This window comes from Neovison vison, chromosome 12, assembly GCF_020171115.1.
Source record: "Neovison vison isolate M4711 chromosome 12, ASM_NN_V1, whole genome shotgun sequence".
Taxonomy (NCBI): Eukaryota; Metazoa; Chordata; class Mammalia; order Carnivora; family Mustelidae; genus Neogale; species Neogale vison.
In genome coordinates, this window is record NC_058102.1 from 134458138 (window position 1) to 134483547 (window position 25410).

Consider the following 25410-nt stretch of genomic DNA (forward strand, 5'->3'; position numbering starts at 1 on the left):
TCTTAATTGGTGACTCTCTACCTTTTCTCATTGATTGTATCATGACAGGAAAGTGATGATTCCCATTGAGAATTCTAGTCTGTTTGGAGACTTAAAGAGTGTTTGCTGGTTCCTACAAAATTCGTGACTCGCTTTTAGTGTTGTGGTAGATTAAAAGTTTGCATCAGTTTTTATAATATAAAGAGCAAGAAGGAGGGTTGCTTTGGAAGAAGGAAAGACATCTTTTTTTTTTTTAAGATTTTATTTATTTGACAGAGAGAGATCACAAGTAGAGAGGCAGGCAGAGAGAGGGAGGAAGCAGGCTCCCTGCTGAGCAGAGAGAACCAATGTGGGGCTCAATCCCAGGACCCTGAGACCATGACCTGAGCCAAAGGCAGAGGCTTTAACCCACTGAGCCACCCAGGTATCCCAGAAGGAAAGACTTCTTAAAACCATGTATGACCTTTTGGAACCAAACAGGAAGTCTAGGAGCAAATGATTTGAATTCCTAAGCTTGAGGATAATTTTTCACAAATTAAGTTCCCTAGCTTCTGTCAGGTCATGTCTTCCTAAGTAGAACAAATACCGTGAAGCCATGTAATCATAGATGACTTTGTGATTTATTGTTAGCAGTTTTATTGAGTACTGGCCTAGTAACATTTGTTGTTTTAAAAAAATAATAGGGGCCGGGACCCCCGCACCCCCCACTGCTCCATCTCCCGTGCCCTTCCCCCCAGCCTCCCGGGGATCCCTCCCCCCCAGCCTCCCCGGGATCCCTCTCCCTCCCCCCCTTGCTCGGCCCCCTCAGGCCTGGCGGCGCGGCTGCGGGCTGCGGCGGGAGGCGGAGGCGGGAGGAGGAGGGGGCGGCGGCAGGCGGGGGGCGGGGAGCCGAGTGCGAGAGGGAGGCGAGCGGCCAGACGCAGGCTCCGAGGCTCCAGCGAGCCAGCGAGCGACGAGCGAGCCCGGGAGGGAGCGAGCGAGCGAGCAGCCGCGCCGGGGCCTCGCAATCCGCCGCCATCCCTCCGCCTCCGCGCCCCACCGCCGCTCGACCGTCATCGGCCGGCCCCGTCGCGCCCGCGGAACCAGACCAGGCAGATCGGGAGTGGTGCCGAGAAAATGTCCTTCCTAGATGACATTTCATCGCAATGTCTGATCGTTTGGGGCAAATAACCAAGGGCAAGGATGGGAAAAGCAAGTATTCGACTCTCAGCCTGTTTGATAAGTATAAAGGAAAATCAGTAGACGCGGTCAGATCCTCAGTCATTCCTAGACGCGGCTTACAGAGTCTCGGGAAAGTGGCCACAGCCCGACGCATGCCCCCACCTGCAAACCTGCCGAGCTTGAAGTCTGAAAACAGAGGAAAGGACCCCAACATCGTGATAGTTCCCAAGGACGGGACGGGATGGGCAAACAAGCAGGATCAGCAAGACCCAAAGAGTTCCAGTGCGACGGGCTCTCCGCCGCCGGAGGCGCTGCCGCAGCCGGGTTTGCAGAGGCCTGTCTCCAGCTTACAGAAGCCGACACAGTCGAGCAGCCAGGAGAACACAAATTCAGTGCCAGGTGGACCAAAGTCATGGGCACAGCTGACTGGAAAGCCAGCAGGACACGAAGGTGGTTTAAGGGGCTCAAGCTGTTATCCTTCTCTCCCGAGGAGTTTCCGCTGAGAGCAGCTGGAGGGCAGGACAAGGCTGGCAAGGAAAGGGACGTCTTTGATCTGTCCTATGGGCCAGGACCAAGCCTCCGCCCTCAGAATGTGACAAGCTGGAGGGAGGGCGGTGGGCGAAACATAATTTCTGCCAGGTCTCCGAGCGCCTCCCCAACTGAGCTGGGCAGCAGGAACTCGAGTGCAGGAGACGGAGCCCCCTCCTCGGCATGCACCAGCGATTCTAAGGACCCCTGTCTCCGCGGGGCTCAGCCTGTCCGCAAAGGGGCTTCACAGTTCGTGGGAAATGTATACCACCCACCTACATACCATGACATGCTTCTGCTTTTATGTGTTCACCGCAGTCATCAGAGACCCAGGGTACAGAGGAACGAGGATCTTTTCCCCTTCCCCAGCTCCGTCTTGAGCCCCGTGTTCCTTTTAGACAGTTCCAGATGAATGACCAAGATGGGAAGGAAAGCAGGCTGGGCACAACTCGCCCCATCCGCCCGCTGAGGCAGCTGGTGGGCCGGGCCCCACGGCCCACCATCATCAACGCCGAAAACCTGAAGGGCCTGGATGACCTGGACGCCGAAGCCGATGACGGCTGGGCAGGCCTGCACGAGGAAGTGGACTACTCCGAGAAGCTGAAGTTCAGTGATGACGAAGAGGAGGAGGTCGTTGGGAAGGAAGGCAGGCCCAAGTGGAGCCGTTGGGACCCCAGACGGCAGCGGCAGTTGTCCATGAGCTCCGCGGACAGTGCTGATGCCAAGCGTCCCCAGGAGGAAGGAAAAGACTGGAGCGAAGCAGTGACCCCTGTTGTCCGGAAAGTGCCAGAACCTCAGCCAACTTCTTGGAAACTTCACAGCAGGGCATCCGGCCCTGACTACCAGAAGTCCTCGCTGGGCAGCATGTTCCGATAACAGTCTCTTGAGGACAAAGAGGACAAGCCAGCCCCACGGCAGAAGTTTGTGCAGTCAGAGATGTCCGAGGCTGTGGAGCGAGCCTGAAAGCGCCGGGAGGAAGAGGAGCGCCGAGCCCGGGAAGAGAGGCTGGCTGCCTGTGCCGCCTAGCTTAAGCAGCTGGATCAGAAGTGCAAGCAGGCTCAGAAGGCGGGCGAGGCCCAGAAGCAGGCAGAGAAGGAGGTGCCCCGATCTCCAGGCACTGAGAAGCCGCCCCCACAGGAGAATGGCCCTGCTGTGCGCAAAGGCTCTCCTGAGTTCTCTGCCCAGGGAGCCCCCAGCACGTTTTCAGAAGAAGCCCCCACGGCTCCTCCAGCCTTGGCCCAGAGCGGCGGCAGTGAGGAGGGGGCCAGGGAGGCCGGGTCCCCCGCGCAGGAGTTCAGCAAGTACCAGAAGTCACTTCCTCCCAGATTCCAGCGCCAGCAGCAGCAGGAGCAGCTGTACAAAATGCAGCACTGGCAGCCGGTGTACCCGCCGCCATCGCACCCACAGCGCACCTTCTACCCCCACCATCCCCAGATGCTGGGCTTCGTTCATCCCAGGTGGATGATGATGCCTTCCTACATGGACCCACGAATCCCGCCCACTCGCGCCCCCATGGATTTCTACCCGTCTGCCCTCCACCCCTCGGGACTGATGAAGCCCATGATGCCCCAGGATGCCCTTGGGGGGACTGGCTGTCGCTCTGAGGACCAGAGCTGCGTGCCCCCACTGCAAGAAAGGAAAGTGGCCACCCTCGACCCAGCCCCCGTGTGGAGCCCCGAGGGTTACATGGCATTGCAGAGCAAGGGCTACTCGCTTCCCCAGCCGAAATCCAAGGACACTTTGGCCATGGACATGCAGGTCAGGAATGAAAGCTCTTACTCTGCCTCACCCGGAAGGTCAGGGGGCGTAGGCGCCCAGCGCGATCTCCTTGAGGAGAGAGGGGAGGGGTTCTTGAGTGCTTTTGACAAGAAGGCCCAAGCCGACTTTGACAGCTGTGTCTCTTCTCAAAGAATAGGCCAGGAGCTTTTGTTTCCACCCCAAGACCATGTTCAGGAACCTCAGGTGTTCCCCGCTGGAGCCCGACTTTGCCCCAGCCGAGAAAAAGCCAGAGTATAACAGTTGGGACATTAGCCACCCACCAGAGGCCACCGACACAGCCAACAGCATCGAGAAGGGGGCGCCCCGGGAGGAGCCATCATTTAATGTCTCCTCCTGGGAGAAGGAAGGGAGCCCCAACAATCAGCCGCCCCTGCAGCCTGAGTGGCCGCCTGAGCCCCGGGGCCCCAGCAGCCAGCAGCCAGCACCCAGAGCAGACCGGCAGGATGCGGAGGTCCGGGCCCATCAAGAAGCCCGTGCTGAAAGCCCTCAAGGTAGAGGACAAGGAGAAGGAACTCGAGAAGGTGAAGCAGGAGCTGGGGGAGGAGGGTGCCCGCATGGCCAAGGAGAAGGGGCCGGTTCGCACCACGGACAAGGATGAGGATGAAGAGAACGACCCTGCGCTGGCCAATTCCTCCCCCTCCCCGTTGGAGGACCAGGGCTCCGCCCGCGCTGGCTTGGGCCGTGAGGCCGGCAGGTGTGAAGAGGACGAGAAGCCCGACCGGGCCTGGGAGAGCAGACCGCCCCGGGAGTCCAGCGACACTCCCCCGACAAAGAGGAACAACTGGATCTTTATTGACGAGGAGCAAGCCTCTGGGGACCCAGGGCAGGCCCAGGCCGCGGCCGCGGCTTCCGAGAGTTCACGTTCCGAGGGCGGCCTGTGGGCGGCGGTCCTGGCCTCTGCAGTGGGGGGTACTCGGGGCGCCGGGCATCTACGGCGGCGGCCCGAGGAGCGGCCGTGGCCGGAGGCTGCGGGACCTCGGCCAGCCGGAAGACTTCCCCAGGGCCAAGCCGCGGCGGGGAATCGCCAGCGAGACCCACAGTGAGGGCTCTGAGTAGGAAGAGCTTCCCAAGCAGCGGCGGCAGCGAGGCCCAGAGAAGGGGAACGAAGCCTCCCTCCTGGAGCGGGAGGGCAGTTCCCTGAGGAAGGGGGACTCAGGGACTCCTGGCGCTCTAGCAAGGTGTGCTCCAAGGACCACAGAAGCCTGGAGGCTAAGAGCCGAGGCCCTCCTGCCTTTGGCCGGGTGCTCCCTCCCTGGCTGAGCAGCTGAGGCTACACGCGGAGAACCTTCGTGTCCAAAGAGGCCGCCCACTGGCCGAGCAAGAGCCTGGGCGCCTCCTGGCAGGAGTACAGCTCCCCAGATGCGTGCGGGTCCCGGCGACCCGCAGACAGGGACTGTGTCCCCGATGCCTACAGACATTCTGACTCTTTTGGTGCCAGGGCCTTCGAGGACAGCCGCCTGGAGGACAAGAGGCCCTTCTTCCCTGACGACCACATGGCCGACTCAGAAGGCGCAGAGAACCGGCCGTTCCGGAGAAGGCGCCCCCCTCGCCAGGACAAGCCACCAGGCTTTCGGCGCCTGCGGCAGGAGCGAGAGTCCCTGGGCCTCTGGGGGCCCGAGGAGGAGCCCCACCTGCCGGCAGGTCCATGGCCAGCCCGGCCCAAGCTCTGCCCCGGGGATAAGAGTGGGTCTCCCGAGCTCTCATACCAGAACTCATCTGATCACGCCAATGAGGAGTGGGAGACGGCCTCCGAGAGCAGCGACTTCATCGAGAGGGGGGAGCGGCGCGAGGGCCCAGGGGCTGAACCCGACCCCCAGGCGGACGGCAGCCTGCCCGGGGCTGCTGTGGGCGAGAAGAAGGAGCTGGCCAAGAGGAGCTTCTCCAGCCAGAGGCGCTGGAGCGACCAGCCCATGCCACTTCTGACGCCCCTGATGTCCCCTGTGAGAAGGCAGAGAAGGAGGCCAAGCTGGCTGTTCAGAGGGCGGGTGAACAGGGAGAGACCATGAAACAGTTTGACCTGAGCTACGGAAATTCCATCATTGAAAAGTGCGGGTCCAGCCCTGGGGAGGAGAGTGAAGTGGGCCCCATGGCGGGTGAAGGCTGCATCGAGGTCCTTACCAAGAAGCAGCGCCGCCTGCTGGAAGAAGAGAGGAGGAGGAAGGAGCAGGCCGTGCAGATGCCTGTCAAGGGGCGAGGTCTTCCTCCCGTATTCCTCCCCGGTTTGCTAAAAAGCAAAACAACTTGTGCCTGGAGCAGAGTGACATGACCGTGCCCGGCAGTAGCCTGGGCACCGAGATTTGGGAGAGCAGCAGCCAGGCCCTCCCCGTTCAGGCCCCGACCAACGACTCCTGGACAAAAGCCGCCACTGCCTTCAGCAGCGCCGAGCCCGGCTCCGCCGAGGGCTTTAAGAGCAGCCAGGGGGACAGCGGCGTTGACCTGAGCGCTGAGTCTCGGGAGTCGTCTGCGACCTCCTCCCAGTGCAGCTCCCCGTAGGACACCCTGAAAGCGGAGGACATGAGCGGACCTGGCCTGGAGCCCAAGGCTGACGGCCACAAGGAGCAGGCTCAGAAGCAGTCCCAGCCGAAGGATGCAGAACAAGCGTCAGGACAGAGCAAGGAGCACAGACCAGGACCCACCGGCAATGAGCGGTCTCTGAAGAACAGAAAGGGCTCGGAGGGGGCCGACTGGCTGCAGGGGGCCGTCGTCCAGCCTGTTTCACGTGGATTCTGTGTTGCCGGTGCCGCCCATTGAATTTGGAGTCAATCCAGAAGACTCTGATTTCAGCTTGCCGCCTGGCTCTGCCTCTGGTCCTGCGGGGAATCCGGTCGTCAAACTTCAGGATGCCTTGGCCAGTAACGCGGGCTTGGCCCCGAGTATTCCCATCCTCCGGCGCGACCATCACATGCAGAGGGCCATCGGCCTCTCCCAGATGTCCTTCCCCACCGCGGACCTCACCCTGAAGATGGAGTCTGCACGCAAGGCTTGGGAAAACTCCCCCAGTATGCCGGTGCAGAGCTCTCCCAGTGGGACGGGCTCAGGCATCCAACCCCCATCGTCTGTGGGAGCCTCCAATGGGGTCAGCTACAGCTCCTTCCGTGGGGTGTCCATGCCGCCCATGCCTGTGGCCTCTGTCGCGCCTTCAGCTTCTCTTCCAGGCAGTCACCTGCCGCCTCTCTACCTGGACGGCCACATGTTCGCAAGTCAGCCCCGGCTGGTTCCCCAGACCATACCTCAGCAGCAGAGTTAGCAGCAGGCTGCCGCGGCCCCGCAGATCCCGCTTTCCCTTCACACGTCTCTGCAGGCTCCAGCCCAGCTGGGACTGAGGGGCGGGCTGCCTGCCTCCCAGGCTCAGGAGATCTTCAGCTCCTTGCAGCCCTTCAGATCTCAGGTGTACATGCATCCCAGCCTGTCACCGCCCAGCACCGTGATTCTCTCTGGAGGCACAGCCTTGAAGCCTCCGTACTCGGCGTTCCCAGGCATGCAGCCCTTAGAGATGGTGAAGCCCCAGTCCGGCTCCCCCTACCAGCCCATGAGTGGAAACCAAGCTCTGGTGTACGAGGGCCAGCTGGGTCAGGCTGCTGGCCTGGGCGCCTCCCAGTTGTTGGACTCCCAGCTCCCACAGCTGACGATGCCGCTGCCGGGCTCCCAGCTCCCCCTGCCACGGTACGGCTCTGGGCAGCAGCCCCTGTTTCTGCCGCAGTCCATCCAGCCGCCCCAGGGGCAGAGCCTCTCTGTCGGGCCCCCGAAGAATCCTTCCACCTGGCTCCCAGCCTTCGGTCCTTGACAGCAGCAGAGAGTCCTCTCAGATGGAGATGAAGGGCTTCCACTTTGCGGACAGTAAATAGAATGTTCCTTCCGGAGGCTCCGTGGCGTCACCGCAGACTTACAGGCCAAACAAGGAGTGGAGGAAAAACCCAGCCTGGGAAGCCTGAAACTGCAGGAGGCCCCCTCAGCCGCCTCCCAGATGAAGCGACCCGGAGCAATCAAGCCTGGGCCGGTCAAAGTGGAGGAGAGCAAGGCCTGAAGGTGCTTGGCCACGCCTCGGCCCCACCTCGAGGACAGGGCCGCCGCTGGGCCCCGACACAGCCAGACTCGCAGACATCTCGGACACCTCGCCAGATCCACCGTCCAACCACCCGGCCCAGACCGAGAGACCTCCCTTCCCTTCTCCACTCCCGAAAGCTCTGTGTCCAGCCAGCTTGCCCCTGTGGATGTGTGGCATTGACCTGCTTGCTTTACTACGAAGCAAACAAGCAAGCAAACGACCCCGTCCCCATGTCGTCCCCGCCTCCTGTCCACAGTGGCCATGGAGTGACTCGAGCCTTTGTGCAGTGCAGATGACCCCATCCCTCTCCCTCCCTCCCTGCCCCCCCCCCCCCCCAGCACCCACAGCCCCAGGCGTAGTGGTTTGGCAGCAGGGCCATTTTAGTTCCAGGCTTTTTTTTTTAAAAAGCAGCTAAGTTTTTACAAAGGAGAAAGGAAACAAAACCAGAAACCGAAGCTCTGTGTGCATAGCTGAACTTTTATACGCTCGCCATCCTTTCCCCTCCTCAGGCCCATACCGCACTCCCCCTCTCCCCGGGGCTGCCGCGGGGCTGTGCCTGGGATTCCTTAACACAGGACTTTCGGGCAGACGTGCCCCCGCCCCCCGCACTCCCTCAGCGGGTTAACCGGTACCGGTGCTCCCAGCAACCGTGGGGGGCACGCCGGCGGGCAGCTCCGTGTTCGTGTTCGGGGCAGCGAGGGAGAGGGGCGGGTTAGGCTGGTGTTTTGGGGGGGGGGGTGTCCGGCCCCTGGCCCGATGGTCGGTCGCTGGAGCTTCGGGGCAGCCCAGTGAAGCCGGTCGCATTTTCGGTGTAATCTTGACACGCGGTTTCTGTCCCGGACTCTTCTAAAGCCAGTGGACATGCGAGCACGGGGCAGCTGAGGTAAATCCCGGAGATGCAGAGTCACTGGTGTTTCCCGGGGCGGTCATCGGACCCGCACGCCCTTCCTGGAAGCCTTCCATAACACGCCCTCCTCCTTTCCTCCTGAAAAAAAAAAAAAATAGGGATGTCTTATCACTTTGGGTATAAAAAGGATCAGTCCCTTTTCTTTACTGTTACTAAATTTAATTATAGTTTTGTGCAGAGCAGTTCTATATGTATATTGTTTTAATTTTCAGTGAAATGTTACTTTCCTTCTTTTTTTACTAGCTTTAAACCCAGAGAAGGAGTTATAATAGGAGCCACAAGCTTCCCAGAAGCATTCGATCAGTACTTATTAAAAGACCATTTTTATAAGTACGGATACATACTGAAACGTGGATGAACTTTAAAAGAGAAGGAAGCCCATCACCAAACATCACATATGATTCTGTTTATGTGAAATGTCCAGAATCAGCCAATCGGGGGCAACAGAGAGTAGATAAGTGGCTTCCAGAAGGAGGAAAGACTGGAGAGTGACTGTTGGTGGCTGTGGGATTTCTTTTGGAGTAAAAATATTCTTAAGTTAGATTGTTGGTAATTGCACAAATCTGACTATATTAAAAACCACTGGATTATCTACTTTGAATTCTGTGATGTGTGAATTAAATTTCAGTCAAGTTGTTAAAAGAATCTTCTGACAACTTTCTATCACAAAAGTCTGGGGGTGGTGGAGAGCATTTTTAAAATAAAATTTATTGCAGTTTTAAATTTTTTATTTTATCAAAGAAGTTATTCATATTTTAATTTGATCTAATCGTTTTTTGTAATCTTTGCCCAAGTCTGTGGTTTAACATTCTGTACTTACAGCAGTTGTGATAGGAAGCGGTCACAGTGTAGCTCTCATAATGGACTGCTGTAGAATTATTGTTCCTAGAGCGACTAGCTTGCATGCTTTTGTTTATGAGGCTTGCCTGTTATCTATCTCTATCAACCCTTGTTCTGCCTTCTGGTTATTGAAACTGTTACTTGAGCCATGTTTTACAAGGGGTTCTCTGAATATTTATATTCAGAATGCCCGTCTAGGCTGGAATAGGTGATGGGGATGAAGGAGCGCACTTGTGATGAGCAGTGGGTGACGTGTGGAATTGTCGAATCACTGTACTGTGCACCTGAAACCAACATAGCACTGTATGTTGGCTGTCCTGGAATTGAAATAAGAAACAAAACTCCTTCCAAGATAATAGTCCTTCACAAATATTTAATGTTAATGGATTTGAGAGGCATTATCTTACAAGACTGAATCATATTTACTCTTCCAAACATGAAAATATCTATCAAATGATACTAGAATTTTTATTTTTTTATTTTTTAAAAGATTTTTTATTTTTTAAATTACCTTTCAGTGTAGTAGAGTTCATTGTGTATGCACCCTACCCAGTGCTCTATGCAATACGTGCCCTACATGATACCCACCACCAGTCTGGCCCAGCTTCCCACCCCCCCCCCGCCCCTTCAAAACCCTCAGAATGTTTGTGTGTGCCATTGACTGAGAAACCACGGATGATGGCCTAAGGTGGGGAAGTGTGTAGATTATAAGCTGAGTTTTATACATATTGAATTTGAAGTGTTTTCTTTTTTTTAAGGTTTTACTTGTTTATTTGAGAGACAGCGAGAGAGCCTGAGCATAAAGTGGGGTGGGTGAGGGGCAGAGGGAGAAGCAGATATCCCTGTTGAGCAGGGAGCCTGATGTGGGGCATCATCCCTGGACTCTGGGATCATGACCTGAGCTGAAGGCAGACACATAACCAGCTCAGCCCCTGAATTTGAGGTGTCTTAGTGAAGATTTCACGTGGGGAGGGATACGTGGGTCTGGTGCTTAGTGCAGAGGTTGGATATGTGCATTCCATTTGGTTGTACATGAAGGCAGGTCTTAGAATGGAAAAGACTGAGCTAAATGGCAGAAAGTCTAGTGAACGAGAACTGGAATTAGGGTTGTAGATGGCCGAATGAAGATGTTGAAGTCAGATGGTGTAAACTTCAAAGGAATCACGCTTTATGGAAGAGGATGGTAAAATAATCGTCTGTCAGCGGTGAGGGGAGCAATGGTCTCACCTCTTTACTCTGAAAGATCTGGGATAGGCGGGAATCAGTAGCTGTCAGTCGAGGGATTCGGAGTGTCCCCAGGAGGGCCAGGTTTTGATTAACTCAAGGAGGTAAAAGCTTTAAAGTCATTAAGTTTATGAAAAGTTTATATGATGGAAAGGTTTAGAAGGTGTTTCAGAAGAGGAATTCTCTCTCCCTTGCCTGAATCTTCATTCTTTTTTTTTTTTTTTACTATTTATGTTATCTTGAGTAAATTATCTCTTCTAGTATTAGAGCATCGGAAATACTCTTTCTTTGCTCTTAATCCTTTTCTGAAATGTTAAGTTTGCGAGGGCGGTAGGTACTCATTCCACTAGATGGCACACTTACATTGTTATTAAGGAAAATGATGCTTAGCTAGTATACATTTTAGGTTCAAATGTATATGAAACTTAAAGATATAAAAACCTTAGCGTAGTCTTACATGTTACAGTGTACGGGTTTCATTCCAGTGGAGTTTTTAAAGTTAATACTAATTCATCCTAGGTTATTAGTTTCAATATTCCATAACATATTTATAATACTTTATATGTTCTCTTTAATTTGATATTTCACTTGACCATAACAGTTTTGTTCAGAATGTCTAAGGATGTTTATTTTTAATACTTGTGTTATTTTTATATGACGTATGCTTCTTGCTGTTGGTAAACTCATTTTACAGTGGTATAGTGGTCACTGACTGACAGGTAAGTTGTTACCAAATAAGAATAGAAAAGTAGATCTTTTCTCACCCTTTAAAGTGAATAAATTGGTGAAATCCCACAAGGCAAATGGAGCAAACCTGTCTTTCCTTTTAACATGTATATTGAAGAGAGAAATAGATTTCTTTGTTTGCAGACCCTATCTAAAAAGCAGATAAGGTTAGTATATGTTTATGTATCTTTAAGTATAGCTGCCTAAGTAGTCCTCACTTATCCATGTGATACATTTTGAGGTTAAAATAGAACGTTTGCAAGTCTGAAACTAATCTTTGAGAACCAAGGTTGCCTTATCTATCAATCAATTAATCAAGTAGGCTTCATGCTGGGTGTTTAAAAGCTCCATGCCTTAAGAGACTCAATCTCACAAAACAAACTGAGGGTTGCTAGGGGGAGGTGGGGAGAGGGATGGGGTGGCTGGGTTCTGGACAATGGGGAGGGTATATGCTATGGTGAGTGCTGTGAAATGTGTAAGCCTGATGATTCACAAACCTGTACCCCTGGGGCAAATAATACATTCTATATTAATTTTTAAAAAGAGATTCATGCTTTTATCTTTTATAAATAGAAATGAATAGAATTCACATTCTTAAGGGATATACTTTTTTTTCTTATTTATGATTTTATCTTCTACTAAGTTTTCTGCCTCTTAGATACCTCCTTTTTTTCATTTCAGGACTCATAAGAACGAGCGAAACGTCTCTTGAAGACTCATGCAAAAGAGCGTAAGAATCTAGCAAAAGCTTTACTAACCTATGAGACTTTGGATGCCAAAGAGATTCAAATTGTTCTTGAGGGAAAGAAATTGGAAGTGAGATGAGAACTCTTAACATGGATGCATTGCCGGTTTTGCTGCAGGAATTTATAAGGAGCATTTCCGTAGTCTCCTTTTGCGATGCTTTTCTCCCATTCTTGCCTTGGTATCACTCAAGAGTGTGAAACACTTTGTCTCTCTTTTGTCACATTTAATCTAATTCTGGTTATTCTCATGATGACACCTATGGCAAATTATCAACCTAGCAAATATGTTAAGAAAAATAAAGAACTATTAGGACTGGAAGAAGCTTATTTGAGAAGTGTTAATCAGTTATTCAGTTGAAAATAAGTAATGATTTTATGGTTGGTTCCTCTACTAGATGTAAATAAAAATTGTGCCTTTAGCTCTTGGGAAGTACTTTTACTTGGCAACGTAAAATTATCGAAGGATTATCTTTGTTTTTAGATAGTACCATTTATCTTTGATGAAGAGATGCTGCCGTTTGGCTCAAGTGAAGCATATTTCTATACAGGTCAGTGGAAACTTCATTAAAATGCACTTAATTATTGTGCTCCCAATTGTCCACATATAAAATAGTTCTGTTTTTGTCTATCTAATAGAGAATTGTAAATGTACAGATTTAATCAGAATTTTTAAAATGATGACAACCTTTTAGAAATGCAGCTTCATTTTCATGGTCTTTTTTTTTTTTTTTGCTTTGCTTTAAACATCATCATTCTTACTAATGAGATTTATTTCAGAGCAACAAATATTTTGTTAAATAAAAAGTGAGTCACTTCAAAATCTGAATAACTATATAATTATGCTTGGTATTAAAAGAAAGATTAACCCCAAATCTCAGTCCTTTCAAGGTGAACTTTGAATTACCCTCCTGGTTATGGAAAGTCATATTTGCTTTTCACTCAGATTTTGTGAATATGAACATGTTGTTACAGGATTTACAGATGGCTTTATTTAACTGAATAGAGAATTATTTTAGAGCTCATTGTATTGGCTTTACAACCAGATTATATTCTTGAAGTGATTCTATTAAAATTACCTACAGTTTTCTAATAACTTTTCAGCTGTATATGGTCTTCATTGAAGAAGTTGATAGAGCGAGTTTGCTCTACAGTATCTTGCCTCTTTTTTTTTTTTTTTTTGGTAGCTTTAAATCTTGATCTAATTTCAAACTTGATCTAAATTCCAAACTTTGGTCCAGATTCATTATCCCATTTTCTGATTGGCCACTTCCCTTTCCCCTTTCTCTCCTCTTTCATCCTTCCCTGTCCCTCTCTCCTTCCTTCCTTCTCCCCGTGTGTATACATGTCTTCGTGTGGATGCATGTTTTTATTTTTCCTAGATAGACTTCTGGGGTAGAAATTGCTGGGTCATGTAGTAAGTTTCTGTTTACCTTTTTACGGACCTGATGAAATGCATCATTCTCTGTATCTTCTACAGCATATTCTTAGAGTCTTTTTGATAAAAAAAAAAAAAGTCATTCTTAGAGTCATTCTGGTGTGAATGAAATAATATCTCATGGATTAACATACGGTTATCTACACTAGTGATATCCTCTCCTGTTTTATTGGCCATGTGTATATTTTCTTTGGAGAAACATCCATTCAGAGCACCCTCACCTCCCTTTTGGGTTGTCTTATTATGTGGTGTGAGAGATCATATATTCTGAACACAAGTTCTTTATCAATCTTGCTTTTTAAAAATCCAATTGACAATCTCTGTTGAGTGGAGTGTTTAGTTAATTGAGATTTAGTTTTGATATACTTGTTTCTACACTTCCCATTTTGCCTTTTCTTTCCTATTTTTCTCATATCTCAAGAGATCCTTCTGTTCCTCCTTTTTTGAGTTACATCTTAGTGATTGATCTAGGTATGACTGTGTGCATCTTGTCAGTCTACTCTAATTCTGGTCAAATGTAGGAACTTTGTTTCAGTAGATCTTATTTTCTTCTCTGTGCTCCTTGTGTCATATGTTATATCTGTGCATGTTACAGCAGCTCAACAATACAGTGACATAACTAGTGCTTTATAGAATCTTATTTCCACAGTCTTTCTCTGGGAATGTCATTTATTTTTGCCTTTGTTTTTTTAAGAATAGTTTTACTGGATATAGAACACATGGTTGCCTTTTTGAAATTCTTTAATCATTTAGATTATGTTATCCCATAGACTCCTAGCTCCCCTTATTTTTTTGTAAGAAGTCAGCTGTTAATCATAATTTTGGTCTCCTTTTGTGATAGGTTGGTTTTTTTCTCTTGCAGATTTCAAGGTTTGGTTTTTTTTGCTTATCCTTGATTTTAGCAGTTTGACCCCATGATGACATGTTTAGGTGTGGATGTGCTTGTCTATTTCCTAGTTAGGATTTCCTGGGCTTCAAGGATCTGCAGATTAGATTTTCATCAAATTTAAGCAGTTTTTGGTGATTACTTCTTCAAATATATTTATTGATCCTTGTCTGTCTTCCTTCTGGGGGTCTTCTTACATATGTGTTGGTACACTTATCGTTGATCTGGTCTCAGGCTTTGTTCCTTTTCTTCATTGTTTTTTTTCTCCATCTCTGCTTAAGATTAATTTCTGATTCTTCAAGTTCACTGATTCTTCTGTCATCTCGAATCAGTTGAATTTTCCATTGCAGGTGCTGTATTTTTCAGCTATAAGTTCCCATTCAATTCTTTAATTTACTTTGTATCTTTTTATTTTTTTATTTTTATTTTTTAAAGATTTTTTTATTTGACAGAGAGATCATAAGTAGGCATATAGACAGGCAGAGAGAGAGGGGGAAGCAGGCTCCCTGCGGAGCAGAGGGCCCAATGTGGGCCTAGATCCCAGGATCCTGAGATCATGACCTGAGCTGAAGGCAGAGGCTTAACCCACTGAGCCACCCAGGCACCCCTGTATATCTTTTTATTGAGACTCTTCATGTGTTGTGTCATTTTCATCATGGTTTTCAACACTATTTCCATTAGTCTTTGACCATGTCCATGTAGCTGCTTTTAAATCTTTGCTGAATCTACCATCTGGAAATACTTCGATGGTTTCTCCTTAATGCTTTTTGTAGTAAGGGTCACCTTTCTTGTCTCTTTGTTTTATAATCTTGTTAAATTTCAGGTAATGTAGCAATTAGGGGTTCTGATTTCCACCCCAGGGGGTTGTCTTGTTTTGCTTAATAACTTGCCTCCAGCAAATTTATGAAGTCTGTCTCTCCTGCAGTGTGCTGCCATTGATGTCTCTGTTCATTTCTTAAATTTTTAAGCCTTGCTTCCTACATGTTGCTGCTGTGCCTGCATTCTTTAACATTTAGCCAAAGATTGGGCAGATGTTGTGTGCAGACCCCATTATTCATGCTTTCTCCTCTACTGATGGATCTGTGTGGGCTTCCAAGTCCATTCAACATTTGGGTCATTTTCAAGGCTGCCTGGTTTTTGCTTGCTAACAAGCTTTTTGCTTCTTTGCGTGTATGCGCATGGCTTGGCAACCATGGGTATGTGGGTGGCTTGAACCAGCTTCAGTTTGGACTGCATGCCCGGGGTAAACCTGGAGCTTCTGTGGAGTGCTTATCACATTCAGATGGCTCCCTGACCTCTCAGAGCCTACAGGTAAGTACCTTGCTACTCTTACCTTGTTTCCCCCAAACAGCACTGCAACCTCAGGCTAGAGAACCCTGTCTGCTTAGCATGGAGGCCACCTCTTTGACTTACTCTGCTTCATGTCAGGCAAGTCCCTTGTCTAAGTGACAGGTTTCTGGCACGGGAAGTAAGAGAACAGCACAGACTCACACAACTCTAATCAAAACTTGAGTAATTTTCTTTCTTTTTTTTTTTAAAGATTTTATTTATTTATTTGACAGACAGAGATCACAAGTAGGCAGAGAGGCAGGCAGAGAGAGGAGGAAGCAGGCTCCCTGCTGAGCAGAGAGCCCCATGTGGGGCTCGATCCCAGGACCCTGGGATCATGACCCGAGCCGAAAGCAGAGGCTTTAACCCACTGAGCCACCCAGGCGCCCCAAAACTTGAGTAGTTTTCATGAATAAACACTTCTTAGTTTGTTATAGGTCTTCAGAGTCTTTAAAATATTATTACCCAGATCTAGCCTCCGAGCGGCGAGTGGAGTATAGGCCCTGCCCTCCCGCCGTCCCAAGCCCCAGAGCGGCGAGCCGAGCGGAGGCCCCGCCTCCCCAGCCGCGTGCCGAACGGAGGCCCGCCGCCCCATCCGCAAGCCGAGCGGAGGCCCCGCCGCCCCATCCGCAAGCCGAGCGGAGGCCCCGCCGCCCCGAGCCGGGAGCCGAGCGGAGGCCCAGCCGCCCGAGCTGCGAGCCGAATGGAGGCCCCGCCGCCCCGAGCCGCGAGCCGAGCGGAGGCCCCGCCGCCCCCAGCCGCGTGCCGAGCGGAGGCCCAGCCGCCCCAGCCAGCGAGCCGAGCGGAGGCCCCGCCGCCCCGAGCCAGCGAGCCGAGCGGAGGCCTGCCGCCCCGAGCCGCGTGCCCAGCGGAGGCAACGCCGCCCTGAGCCGCGTGCCGAGCGGAGGCCGCGCCGCCCCAGCCGCGAGCCGAGCGGAGGCCCCGCCGTCCCGAGCTGCGCGGAGGCCCCGCCGCCCCGAGCCGCGAGCGGAGTGGAGGCCCCGCCGCCCCGAGCCGCATGCCGAGCGGAGGCCGCGCCGCCCCGAGCCGCGAGCCGAGCGGGGGCCCCGCCGCCCCGAGCCGCCTGGAGCCGCGAGCCGAGCGGAAGCCCCGCCGCCCGGAGCCGCCCCGAGGCGCGAGGCGAGCGGAGGCCCTGTCACACTGAGATCTGAGAGGCTTGGGCCTCGCACATGCGCTTTGGGCACCTTTAGTCGCTGCCCGTTATGCGCAGGCGCAGCCACGCGGGATTCAGAGGTGCGCAAGCGCATTTGTGCTTGGCATCATGGTTACGGTTGTTAGGTGCTCCAAGATTCCTAACTGTTGCTCATTACGTTTGGCTTATCTCTAGCACTGGTGCTGGTGTCTAGAAGCGGCCAAGAGCCGAGCGGAAGGTGGAGTGTTGGTTAAGCCAGGCTTTACAATGAAGAAGTTTTTTGGTTTCAGGACTGCGAAGGTGCAGTCATCCTCGACCTTTGACATGGAGCTGATGAATGACTTGAGGGCTTCGGTTCACAAGGAGGAAGTCACGGAGACCCAGCCCCGGTATAACATCCGCGTGAAAGAGCTCAAAAAGATCCACAAAGTTGCTGTCATGGACAACATAGTCAAAATGCAGCGGTTGCTACTGCGTGGGCAAGACGTGAATAAAAGAGACAAGAGGAAACGGTAATAGGCATTAAGGGCCTGCTTATCCAGAGGGAATCATTTTGTGTTTATGTAGTGAACTTAGATTGACCACGTCCCTCCCAGAGGAAAACTTGCAAAGGCTAGGTACAAGGGCAGGTCAGGCCAGGTGAAGCCATCCAATCAGTAGGGTGCGCATATATCTACTAGGGTAAATTGAAATTCAGTTGGCCATCCGTATATTTACTAGGGTAAATTGAAATTCAATTGGCCACACATAGAAAGCACATATCTAGTAGGGTAAATTGAAATTCAGTTGGCCATCCGTATATTTACTAGGGTAAATTGAAATTCAGTTGGCCACACATAGAAAGCCCAGACAGTTTTCTCTGTGTTTTGCAGACCTAACATGATTCTGCAGTTTTCTCTGTGTATCGCAATCTCATTGGCCACCTTTGTATAGCCTGGCTAAACGACCTCTAGAAAAGTCTGTGAGGCTGGGAGGGGGTCATCTCTTTGCAAGAGATGGCCCTGGGCAGTCAGTTTGATTCTCGATGCTTGGCGCGAAATAAAGCTTTGCTTGACCTTCGCTTTGTATCAGTCTCGTTCCTTTGATTACGGGATTGTCCGGGAACAAACGACGAACACTGAGCCAGCATCAGAATTTCTGGGAAAAGCCTCTGGAGGTAAGATCACGGGATCCTGTCTGTCTGGGTGTGGAGCTCCAGGGTATGGCCCACCGGGGAGAAGCTGGAGCAGCCATGCTCCCCAGGGCTAGAGTGGATGCGGGGACGCCCCTTCCCTCCACTGGTAGGTCACCAGGGGGTTTGAGTCCCCATAGGCAGCCAGGGGGTTTGAGTCCCCCTAGGTGTCCAGGGGGTTCAAGTCCCCCTAGAAAATCCCCACCTGTGGCAGGACCACAGGCCTGCAGTTGTCTTTGTCTTTTTTGTTGTTGTTGTTGTTGTTGTTGTCTGTTGTGTTGTTTGCTGTGTTTGAAGAAATGGGGCAAGCAGAGAGTAAGGGGACTCTGACTTTTAATGGCTATAACTGGAGCCAACTGTGGCTAGTCTAACGCGAGACAGAGACGTTAAGGAATATTCCCAAGAAGCTGCTGAAACTCTCTTTGTTTTGGGGCAGTTCCTGTCTTCTGTGGCCCGATGTGGACTGCCTAGCCCCTCCCCCTTGCTGGCAGGAGAGCATGGCATTTGAAGTGGAGTGGGCCCAGGTGGAACATGAAATCTGTTAGCAAAGTGGTGACTAAACTGATGGTTAATTGTGTGTCTCAGGGTATTAATGAGTAAATGTTAAGGAGCTCTCAAAGTCTTTGGTAACCTGAAACTGGGAAAGTTTGAAGGTTTGCTTGAATGACAAATGGAATTAAATTTGTTGTACATCTAGGTCTTAACCAAATGGGATAAAATGCTAGAGCGTTTGTTGCTGGAACTGTGTTTGTGCTTTTGAAATCTGCTGGTGAACATGTTTTGTACTTAACTGATTCATAAATTTGCCTTCTAAGAATTCTCTTGTAAAATGACTTCCGCCTTAAAGGAAATTCATATGGGAAGACTTTCAGAACAACTACAGGTCTTTGATATGTTAAAATCCTGGAACTAAAATGGGTAAGAATTGCCAGAAGTAAAAGCTGCATTCAGACTAAACCAGAATTAGTAACATGGGACTAGATGAGCTGAAAGATTGTCATGTTGTATCTCTTGATGTTTTGTCTTATTTTAAACATTACTGGTTTTGTAGTGTTTGCTCTTCCAGGCTCGTTACACTTTATCTTAAGTTATCTGTAACTTATAGAGATGTAAAAGTAGTCATTTGTAAACAAATCAAGGTATTCGACTCTTTCTATCTGAACCCTCTGAAACTGAAAGGTCTCAGCAAGTATTCTTTCTTCCATAGCAATCAGTCATTTGCATAAGTTCCATAAGAATCTGTTCTCCTTGTAACAAGACACCATTGGAAACACTGGTTATTTTACCAAGGCTTTGACTGGAATGTCATATTTGAAAAGACTCAGCTATGACTAGACAGCTTAAAGGAACTAAGGTTGACTTTATAAAACCTGGAGCCTGAAAGCCCTTTGATACTGTTGGCCTGATACCTTGCTTACAGAGTTCCCAGCAGCCTCACCAGGCGAGTAAAGGATATCACTTCCTGGCAGGTGCAGGAACCTCCGGATACTTTGGGGACCTCAGGAAGAGGAATTCGCCCAAATCGAGAGGTATTGCAGGCATGTCTGATGGCAAGTACGTGGCTTGGCTTCTAGCCTGGAGAGGCTACTAGAAGTTCAACCTAGAGATTCTATATGAGAAGTTCCAGCAAAGGAGACTCTAAAGGATTGATATGATCACTCACTGTTCTTGCGGAGCTTATGTAAATAATTAGGCCAAGTATGTTAAAACTGGACTTGTTTTTCAAATAAATTAGTCCTGATTTGGGTATCTCTGGAAATGAGGGTTATTTTAGAGAGAAAAATTATGTTTTAATAACACACCTTTATGGATGTTAAATTCTCCATTTGATTGTTTTTAAATGCTTGTTTACCTAAGCTAGACAACTTGAGGTAAACTTCAGGGAAGTTGCATGATAGCGCGTTTAGATGATCTTGCTTTTGCCAGTCAGTTAGCCCCTGATATAGGGAGGAAACTTCAGAAAATTGAAGAATTTGAAGGGAAGAATCTGACTGAGTGAGTGGGAATAGCAGAAAAGGTGTTTAACAACAGGGATGCACAGGAGGAATTTTTTGGCATTACAATGAGGCAGGTAGGGGATGGTAAATGGAAGGAAAAGCCTAAGCACAGAGAAGGCAGGCAGGAAGATGTAGATTCAGATCAGTGCACTTACCATAAGGAAAAAGGGCGTTGGGCCAGGGAGTGCCCCAAAAGGAAGATGGCCATGCTGGCCTCCAGAGACTGAAGGGGCTGTGGTTCGGAGCCCCTCCCTGAACCTCAGGTAAAAATTGAAGTGGAGGGAAAACCAGTTGAAACCTATGGAAAACTATCTGGAGAAGAAGTCTTGGTACTAATATTGATAATTGGTAATTCTTGATTTTCATATGATCTATAAATCTAAATATCTAATAAAATGAAAAAAAATTTTCATTTATTATTTGATATAATGTATATGAAAATATATTGTATATAAATATATATTTATGTATAATATATATAAAATATACATTATTTCATATATAAAATATATATAAAATACATAGGGTACAAAAATAAAACTTTTCCTGTTTATTTGAATCCTGAGCTTCCTTTGGCTTGAAAATCAGAGTGTAGACTTACTTAAAAAGAATTCTTTGTTATTTTAGTCCTCTTTTCCCATAGTGCTTTCAAGAACTAAAATTTATTTAAATGCCAACCATGTGACTAGAACTGCAGTAGAGCTGTTGTATGTATATACCATTATTTCATTTAACGTAAGGCACATTGATTGTGTGATGCCCCACCATTTTGTATACCAAGAAGAAACCTTTAAAAATTCTGCCAATTATAGTTGTAAGACATTTTGAATTATAAATCACATTCCAATGTCAGAGATACTAAAAGGTGACAAAATGAGCCTCCTAGAATCATTGATATATAGTATTCTTGTGAATATTTAAAACATATCTGAGAAGTAGGCATAATTGTATCACTTTGCCTAATGGGAGTGTTGTCTTTGTACAATAGTGGCAATAGTAATAGTCATAATAATAATATGAAACAAACTTTGCATAGATCCTCATTTAAGCATGGTGACGAGGTCTTGGGAGATAACTATTCTTTATTTTTATTAGTTTTTAGTAATCTCTGTAGTCAACATGAGGCTTGAATTCATGACCCTTGAGATCAAGAGTCACATGACCTTCAAACTGAGCAAGGCAGGGAACATGAGATAACTGTTTTTATCTCCATTATTTTGATGAGGAGATTGAAGATAAGGCTGAACCATAACTATTAAGTTTAAATCCTATTAAGTAGGATTTAAACCCAGGTTGAGCTGAATCCTGAGGTCATGCTCTACCTAGTCAGATAGCCTGCTCTTTTATTAGTATGGTGAATGATCACTAATAAATATTGTACTTTCTTCGAAAGTAAATGAAGTCTTTGTTTTTGAGTCAAAGGAATAAGATGCTATTTAAAGTTTACAGTTATATGAATTAATTGCATGTTTTGAAATAGTGCACTATAATTTCCTAAAACTTTCTTTCACTTTTATAGGACGCCTCTCCATCTGGCCTGTACCATCGGCCATGCCGACATGGTAGATTTTCTTGTAGGGAGGAAATGCAAGCTTGACCTCTATGATGGAGACTGTAGGACTCCTCTAATGAAGGTGTGTGGTGGCAGCTGTGTCTGCCTGAGATGGATTTGATTTAATTACTTAGAATGCAAATCTATTGCAATTAAATGTAACTAATTGGTTGTAGCATGCTTGCTTTAAATTCCCAGAATTTACACTCTGTTTCTTGGGATACTACTGACAGGCTGTACAATACCAGGAAGAGGCATGTGTAACTACTCTTTTAGAACATGGTGCTAATCCACATCTTACGGATAAGTTTGGCAATACTGCCCTCCACTATGCTGTTGCTGGTGAGAGCACGTCAATAGTAGAGAAGCTGATTTTATACCATGCAAGTATTGAAGCAAGAAACAAGGTATGTCAACATTATGTATAAAGTATTTGAAATTTTAAAACATATATATATATATAAATTTTTTTAGCTACAAAACATTTATTTACATATTTATTCATATATGTAATAAATAATAAATACTGAATTCTATACATCAAGTCCTGTACCATGGAAACAACTCCAAAGCCAGGGCAGGGAGGACTAGAGAACGATGAAGCCCACGGAAAGGGCAGAGTTCTCTTTCCCAGCTGCCCTTCCACCCCAGAAGAAGAATATTTCCATTAGTGCTTAGGAGTGGATGGTGGGCTCAGAGCCCACAAAGGCTTGAAGGCCTGAGGGGAGTGAGGTGATGATGGAGGCTGGGTGCTGTGCAGGGGCTTAGGAAACAGGTGCTTCTGGGAAGGGGTGGGAGACCTTGACCCAGTGGGGTAACTTGGGTGAGTGTGAGTGGGAGGAGAAAGCAGCAGGTTGCAGTCTCCGGGCACTCCAGGCCCCAAGGTTCTGAAGATGAGAGCAAGGGGATCGGGTCATGGCATCCTCCAGGGGCATCTACTTGTGCTCATAGCCACTCTGCCTGCCATGTCCCGCATTGGGGTCTCCCATTTCACAGAGTAGTTCCTGCTCAGCATTGTGTAGGTCCTCAGGGGGTAGTAGCTGTGCATGGGGAGTCATGGGGAACCGCACTCACTCTTCCATTTGTTATTTCTTTGGCATGCCTTACCTCCTACCGCGGCCCTTAAGGAAGCATTGTTGGTTCACATAGATAGGGTCAATTTTTCATATATAGAAGCTCGAGCATTCCCTAAATGAAAATATTTTGAAATAACTTCATTGTCTAAGATTTCACTTTATTTTTATTTTTTATTTTTTTTCTTGAGCATACTTTTAGGAAATACATTTTTGTAGGGGCTGTAAAGAAAGAAAGCAGGAAGAAAGCACATATACAGACTTATAAGAAGAAAAGCATGTTCTTCACATAGCAAGAATTTTATGCCTTGACTTCTAACCCAAGTAGTAATTTTGAGTAATTTTACATGGAATATGCCTTATTCTGCTCTAAGACCATGATCTAATTATAGGGATAGAGAAGTGATCTATGTCTCTATGATTCAGTTGATATTAATACTAGTTTTTGATACATTTTCATTCTTAAATGCAGCAATTATCTACAATTGACTATAGTTATTAAGTTTTCGTTGACCCAAGTGTTGGTTTTCTTCAAGTTTTGAAAGAGGCCGGCTTTGGCTAACAGTGCTGTAAACTGTCAAGTCAGTTATTTGAAGTTTTAAGATTTCACTTTAATGAACTTTTTTTTAAAGAAAGATTTTATGTATTTGAGAGAGAACGTGAGAGTGAACACACATGAGTAGGGAGGAAGGGCATAGGGAGAGGGAAAAGTAGGGGAGCCTGATGCAGGGCTGGATCCCAGGACCCCAAGAACATGACCTGAGCCAAAGGCATACGCTTAACTGACTGATCCACCCAGATGCCCCAGAGCTGCTCTTTTAATTCAGAGTCCATCTCCTTAGTGACCCACTTGGAGCAAGAGTGCTTTATGTTGACATCTGGGAACCTGAGACCATTGATAGAAGAGAATCAAGCATGTTGATATAGCCTGGAGAAAAGCTTCACCTTTATTGGAAAGCTCTCGACACTGTATCCCTGAAACTAATTTCTGAAATGTTAATGTTTGCCATGAAAGTATTGTCAAATGGGGATAAGCAAATTTAAACCGATTTCTTTTGCACTAGAGATAATGTTCAGTTCTGTAATATTTCTCAAACATAGAGGATCATTGAATCTTTCTAGTGAGGCACAATCCTCCCCTTCCAGCAAAGTATATGTTCTTTGGAATATAATTTACGAAATACTACTCCAGAGATAATCATTTAGGCTGTTAACTCAGTAAAAATACTTTAGGCTTTTACAGCTATGTTTTAGAGTTTGGAGATATAGAGATAAAATATAGTCCCTTCCCTCAAGAAGCTCTTGGTTTCGATGGGTGCAATCAAATAAGTGGAGTATACAGTGGTAAATGCTGTGATAGAAGCCGAGATTCTTGGAACCGGTCAATGTTTGAAGTAAGATTTGGAGAATGAGTACAGTTAATCTGTTGAAGAGGTGGAGGAGGGCTATTTAACTTAATTTAATTTATTTTTTTCAAAAATATTTATTTATTTGAGAGAGTGAGAGTGGGAGAGAGACGTGAGCAGAGGGGTGGGGCAGAGGGAGAAGGAGAAGCTGACTCCCCACTGAGTAGGGAGCCTGACGTGAGCCTGGATCCCAGAACGCTGGGCTCATGACCTGAGCTGAAGGCAGAAGCTCACACTGAGCCTCCCAGGTTCCCTGAGGAGGGCTGTTGCCAAGAGAAGGAGCAATGGTGAAAGAGCGGGGTGAGGGGGTCAGGGGGAGGGTAAGGGTGGTGGGAGGTGGTGGGGAGGATGGAGGGCTGGGGAAGGTGGGGTGTTGAGAGTACTTATGTATGTGTTTAAGGTTAGAGGATCCTTTATCGGTTTTAAAATTCAGTATGGAAGTATGTAATTTTGTAAATTATAAATTGTTTTTACACTTTTACAGTTTGAATTCACACCGTTTTTACTTGCTGTAAATGAAAACAATCACGAAATGGTGGAATTGTTAATTAGAAAAAAAGCAGATGTACATGTGGTTGATAAGTTTAAAAGGTACAGTAGTTGTGTTTTTTAAACCGTATATTGTTCTAGTGTGGTAATAATTAAGTCAGAAAGAGTAACTTAATAAGAAGAGGATTAATTTATAATTATATAGCGAAAAATGTCGACATGTCATCAGTTAGAAAGCAATTATTCTGATGGGGCAACATGAAGAACAGTATACACAGAATTTATATTCCTTCCTATTATTGACTGATGTGATCTGCGTTCTTTTTTTTTCTGCCATATGATTTTATGTTAGCTAAAAGGGTTTCATATTAGTTTTATTATAAAGTGTGGACTCCTTTTATTTTATGACACAATATTAAACTTCTTAACCCTTTAATAGTATTTTTTAGAAACTTCTACTTCATATACATTTTCCTTAAAAGATGCATATTAAACATAAATAGGAGTTGTTTTATCTTTTGGATGACTCCTTGCTTTAAATTTTTTATAAAAGAATACTGATGTTAGACGATCCCTAAGTGATTATTAATTACTATTCCAGATAGGGTGAGCTTATCATCCTTTTCATGTGTTATATATACATATATATTTTTTCATTGGTAAGGGTAGAAGGATGAAAGATAACTTTAATCGAATAGATTTTCCTTTTTGTGAGGACAAATCATAGGTTGATGATAAAGAGAAAAGAGATGGACTTTAGATAGACACAAGACTAGGTTTAATTCCTTTCCTACTTGCTGGGTATGTGACTCTGGAAACATTACTTATCATCATCAGATACGTTCTCTGATATGAAAAGAAGGATAATATATCCTTCAAGGGTTGTTGTGTGTAAATAATATCTTATATATATAGTATTTAATTTAGGGCCTAACCATGCTTATTTTAGTACCATTAACTGCAACTATAGTCTTTTATTACTGC

General features: G+C 47.4%; 1 protein-coding gene and 1 pseudogene across 1 annotated transcript in view; both read left to right on the forward strand.

Moving 5' to 3' along the window:
* LOC122891044 (ankyrin repeat domain-containing protein 26-like) overlaps positions 1-25410 on the forward strand; it is a 260505-nt gene that overhangs the window by 96731 nt on the left and 138364 nt on the right. The window lies entirely within an intron of this gene.
* LOC122892081 lies at positions 1125-7471 on the forward strand (annotated as a pseudogene).